Below are 5789 nucleotides of genomic sequence, written 5' to 3'. Positions count from 1 at the left end.
ATCAAACAGTATATAGGTGTTTTGACAACTGAAGACAGAAATGCTTTGATGTACGATTTGAGTCCAAATGTAGAAGCATTGACTATATGCATGGCGTACTTTTAGGAGTTACACAATTATTGATAAAGCTTTGGTTTTCCACTTCTCTAAGTAAACAGGACTTTTCCATTTCATGCCACTCAGAAGCAGTTGATAAGAAACTCCTTAGCATCAAGCCACCTTCTTTTGTGACAAGGATCCCAAGAATCGGAATTAAGGTCCTGGTTGTTTTTTTATTCCTCACCATTATTACACGGGTTGTTGAGTGAAAGTTTTTATCTCCAGTATGCCTGTTTTGTTGAAGCAGTGTTTTTGCTCTGTGGATCTTCTGTCACACCAAATGATATAGTTAGATCTCAACAGTTGTTGATGTACTTTGTGATGACATTTCAACCATTGTATGGGGGCAGATATGGGGGCAGATATATGACTCTGAATATTCATCAGACTGTGTTCGGCAGCTATGTCCTCTTTGGGCATATTCGTGTTTTCATTTTGAAACAGCAAATGGAGATACAGTCCAACCTGCCCGAGCGACCGCCCGTTAATAGCGACCAACAGTCAATAACGACCACACCGATTTCCTCCCGAACGATTTCACTATATATTGAACCTGCGAATAAAGCCCACCTGTGAACAAAGACCAACGACCACCCTTTTAAATTCCCAAATCTCCATTTTGATAGCTTACAACGACCACTGCAATCATAAAAATCAACGATTTCACAACTTTCAAAAAACAAAATGGCCGCCAGGACGCTGCGTAGTAACGTGATACACATCTTACCAGTGGACTCATCGGTCGCTATGGAGATATCGGCAAGTGACAGTTTATTGCACTCGATAGCAGTTGTTTGTTTATTTAACATGCATTGCTAATTGGTAGTCGCCTTCTTCTTTTATGCATTTGACAGTTTGTCAAAAGTGTAAAAATTTGCCTTTGTATTTAAGTGACTCGCGATTAATGTACTAATTGCCTAAAATATCAAAGACAAATTTGGGGCTTTCATAAACTCATTAAGGAAATTAACGGTTTTATATCATTTACGATGCCTATTAAAGACAAACATTTTGATAGTCATTCTTTTCTTAAATTTCTCCGTAATAAGACGTTCATAGATTATAGAAAAGTAAATGTCAGTTCAAGTTAACCATCATGGCTTCCAAGCGTAAGTTCTTGACGTTGGAAGAACGCGTTAAGGTCATTAGTTTGTTAGGTAAAGGACACAGTTGTATACGAGCCGTTTGTGATCTTGGTGTAGGAAAAACTCAAATTCAGAGCATTTTAAAGCGTAAACATGAGATTATGGACGAATTCGATGAGAACGTAAACTGTGAAAGTAAACGCCCTAAGCGTGAGTCGGAATTCGCGTCAGTGAATGACTTAGTGCATAAGTGGTTTGTTGACGCAAGTGCAAGGCTCTTGCCTGTGTCTGGACCTATTTGCTATGTTATGTGTATTTTGTACTTTGTTCTTTGTAGACTTACATGTACATGTATGTATACATGTATGTCAATAGTTATTTATACAGTATATGATAAATTAAATAAATAATGAAAACATAAGGGAGTAGAAATACAACATGTAATAAATATACAAATGTAAAACAAAACTGTGTTTTAAATCCTTCATTTCATTATACATGCATAAGTATTCAAACATTTAAACAATAGAGCACATACACAGATAAGGTACTTGTTAAAAAACTACTAGCATACATGTATTTTGCACCGTTGCAATCGACCCTGCGAATAAAGACCACCTGTGAACAAAGACCACAACGACCCTTGAGTGGTCATTATTGACAGGTTGGACTGTATAACCAAATTATTTCATGGAACACAAAATGTGGATTTACAAATTTTGAGTTCTGTCAATATAAGTCAAAGTCTTCCAACACTAATTGATAAAATACCTGAACATTTAAAATCTGCAGAACAAACACTGTTACCAGCAAAGATCTCGAAGCATATTTAAACTTTTCATGTGCAATTTCTGGGCAAGGGATACCAACGACATTTAGCTAATGGATTGATGCATATGCTGATAGAAATGATCCATTTTGATGTTCCGATCTTAACTTTTTATAGCCGTGTTTTATTGCGTGGGGAATTGTATCATTCTAAAGACTATAAACGAGTTGTGCAGCGCAACAGTTTAACTGTAAAATACTTTTGTGCAAACAGCTGTTTAATAAAGTTTGGATACATTGAACGCTTTGTGACACATGAAAAAAATAATAAGGTGATAAATAATTTTGCTTCAGTTCGAGTTGCTGAATCGAATTCAGGCATACTGTCCGATTTATTAATTCCAAACACTCTTGCAATAACAGTGCCTCATATACACAAGATAAAACCTACTGACAAAATATATGTGGTAGACATGAACAATTTACTAGGAGTTTGTGTAAATATTGTGGTACCTAAAGATGATGAGGCAGTGACTTTTGTGTGTGAGCCACCCGATCGCTTAGAGACTGATTAATAATAGCCTTGAAGCATAGATTTGTTAATTTGCTGCCATGAGATGAACAAGTAGATGTTGTGTCAATACAGTCATGTAATTAGTGTCTGTTAATTAACAGAAGATCAGATAGAATCTCATTTGAATTATATGTATGTTCGAACTCATAAATTACAGTCCTGAGTGGTATTTATTATTTAATTCTCTTCTCATCTTATTCAAAGTGTTTTAACAAATACAATGTTAAATGGCAGGTCTTCAAAATGACCAGAAAATGACAAAAATAATTCTTGAAATTGATTTTTTTCTTCTGATGCATTCCAATCTGCTAGGTCACAGTTTTGCTGACCAAGTTTCAACTTCTAAAACTAACATAAACCATGTTAATATACCAAACAAAGAGTTGAAAAAGTTGAAAACACTTTCAAATTTGGCGTGTTTAATAAATACGCACAATAATAAGCAAACAAATCAGCCAACATTTGTACGCAAATTTTTTTACATCAACTTGAAAATGTAATTACTTGTCCCCGTTAATGTATAATGAACAAAATGTATATCTATTTGACTTTATTTCACTCCCGCAAAGTTAAATATAGAAAGCTATTGTGAACGCTATGTGTCCATTTTCTATTGTGTATTTCTGACGTTGACACTTTAAGATGCTGTTTCTCTATCATGCCTTTATAGAACCAATATAATATTTGTTCATAAAATATATTGTAGCAACTGGCTTTTCTGATGTTTTAAGCTTGACAATTTTCAGAGAAAACCAAAAGTATTTACGTAGCCTGTGTGTCATTCACTATCGTCTCAAAACCTTGACACTGCCTTTCTGCTCCTCTTAGAAAACAGGACAGTGAAGGCATTTCTTACTGCAATATTGAACAGTCATATGTTGATGAACCTTAAAAGGCCAAGGTTGAAAAACACCTTGCCCCCACCATTATCTTGCTGCTATTGAGTTATAATTGTCTCCCTGTCTTATAGGAGAAAAAACGATACATAGTAATGGCTCCATCTGTATGTCCGTCCGTCCATCAAACTGTGTCCGATTAATAACTCCTTCATTCATTAAAAGATTTTGAAAATACTTGGCATAAATGTTCAAAATGTGACGAAATGTCATGCAAAAACTTGAATCCTTATCTCCAAGGTCAAGGTCACTCTTGGAGGTCAAAGGTAAGCATAGTCTGGATATTTCATGTCCGGTCACACCTCTTTCATTTGAAATAGCATGGTACACATTTCACCATAATAAGACGATGTGTCATGTGAAACGCCCATACTTCCCATGTTCAAATTTAAGGTCACACTTGGAGGTCAAAGGTCAACATGGTATGTTAAAGGCTACATTTAATTTCTGGTCCATAACTCATTTATTCCTCAAGGGATTCTGGAAATACTTGGCACAAATATTCACTATTATAAGACGACATGTCATGCAAATCTCGAAGGTCAAGGTCATACTTGGGGTCACATATCAACAGAGAAAACTGTATTATGTGAATGTGGAATAAGACATCAAACTGGGAATGAACATATTTTTGGTGATTTTCTCAAACAAAACTATTCTTTTTATGATCTCAATTTATTTTTGTATTTTTTTTCTATATTTCAAGCTTAATAAGCAATTTGTCATGACTTTTTTATTAACAATGATTGAATTTTTATAAGTTGTACTGTATTTTAAAACCGTGTTTATGCGCTGCATGAACACAGTTTTATTTTATAAGGATTAAATAAAAAAATCAAGTTTTGTAGTAAAATCAATTTAAATGATGCTATATTATATGCAAGTATCTTTTTTATTATAATGTGTCTAACTATATAAATACAATATGTAAAAGTGCATTTTATGAACAGTTAAAAAAACACACTTTATTCCCAAATTGATGTCTTATTCCAACTTCACATAAAACTGTGTTTTAGGGTGTTACAGGAGTTTTTGTTTGGTCCACAACTCTTTTATTTATCAAGGGATTTTTTTTAACATGCCATGCGAAACACCCAGACCCATATCTCCAAGGTCAAGGTCTGATTTGGATTGCAGATATAAATCACACTGTGCTGCTACTTTTAAACTACAGTTGCCACAAGTGTTTGACACTTTGTTCATTTAATATAAGTTATTTTACACAAGTAACATTTCCGACTACTTTTTGGCTTCAGTTTCCGCTAGCGGCTGACAATTTGTTCATTTAATTTAGGTTATTGTACCGAAGTTTTGTTTTCGGCTTCTTTTTTGGCTACAGTTGCCGCAAGCGGCTGACAATTTGTCAATTTAATGGAAATATTTCACTGTTTTCTGTTTCTGGCTACCTATTGGCTACAGTAGCCGCTAGCGGCTATGGTAGACAGTACCGGGTAGGGTATAGGTTTAGGCTACTCAGCCGCAACCTAGCCGCTACTGGCTGACTTTCGCTACCTCCAGGATACCCGTTTCGGCTACCTAGTCAGCCGCTACCTTTTCATTTCTGTAAGGGCGTGCAGACGTCAAAGACTGCGTGTATGTTTGATATATCCATGTTTACGTTTTCTTAACCATTTGTTTTCTTCAATTAAATTTCTTGATATATCGGGCCGCTTTACTGTCCAGTCACAATTTATTCAAATAATAAAGTTTTATGAAAAATAAAATAAAATACTAAATATCTCCGTGCAGTGGAACATTCAATGAGTCATTAGACTTATTTCTGAAGTCCTGTTAATTCAGGATATGCAATAATGTGTCAATACATTAACCTTGGTAGCAGCTAGGTACCATATTCTTAATATATTGTTTGTTCTAAAAAATATGGAACTTTTCACGAATTTGCGTGTCATCCTTGCGCAGGGAACGGAGTAATCTTCTCCCCAAAAGATGGAACAACGCTCCATCTTCATTGGATAATACGGTTCCATTTGTTCCAAGTTTGATCCAACTTTCGACCAATTAATCTGGACGCTTTTGGCGCGTGACTTGTGACGTTTTCGCATGGTTTCACGGGCGCCGCCATCTTGGATTGTATACAGTGATTGTAGTGTTATTTAGTGTCTTTTATTCGTTATTTTGCATACACTTCGATTAAAATCAGTGCCTTTTATTGGATATATCTGCATCAGATTAGAAATCGCCATCGCAATAGTCAATATATGAAAATTTCGCATGACCTACTTCTAAGCGGGAGATTGTTTACACGAAAATTCCAAATATTTTTCAGGACAAGTTTTTCGATTATTACGACTCGTACAGCATGTTCTTTGGTATTAATCGAACCGTTTAAGTGTAAAATGAATGCGT

General features: G+C 35.2%; 1 pseudogene; it reads right to left on the bottom strand.

Moving 5' to 3' along the window:
* Window positions 1-5297: 5297 nt before the first annotated feature.
* Window positions 5298-5362, bottom strand: LOC127832863 (U6 spliceosomal RNA; annotated as a pseudogene).
* Window positions 5363-5789: the final 427 nt, after the last annotated feature.

Source organism: Dreissena polymorpha, chromosome 5 (assembly GCF_020536995.1).
Source record: "Dreissena polymorpha isolate Duluth1 chromosome 5, UMN_Dpol_1.0, whole genome shotgun sequence".
In the NCBI taxonomy this organism is placed as follows: Eukaryota; Metazoa; Mollusca; class Bivalvia; order Myida; family Dreissenidae; genus Dreissena; species Dreissena polymorpha.
Note: the sequence above shows the minus strand (reverse complement) of the source record. Positions and strands in the feature narration are given on the sequence as shown.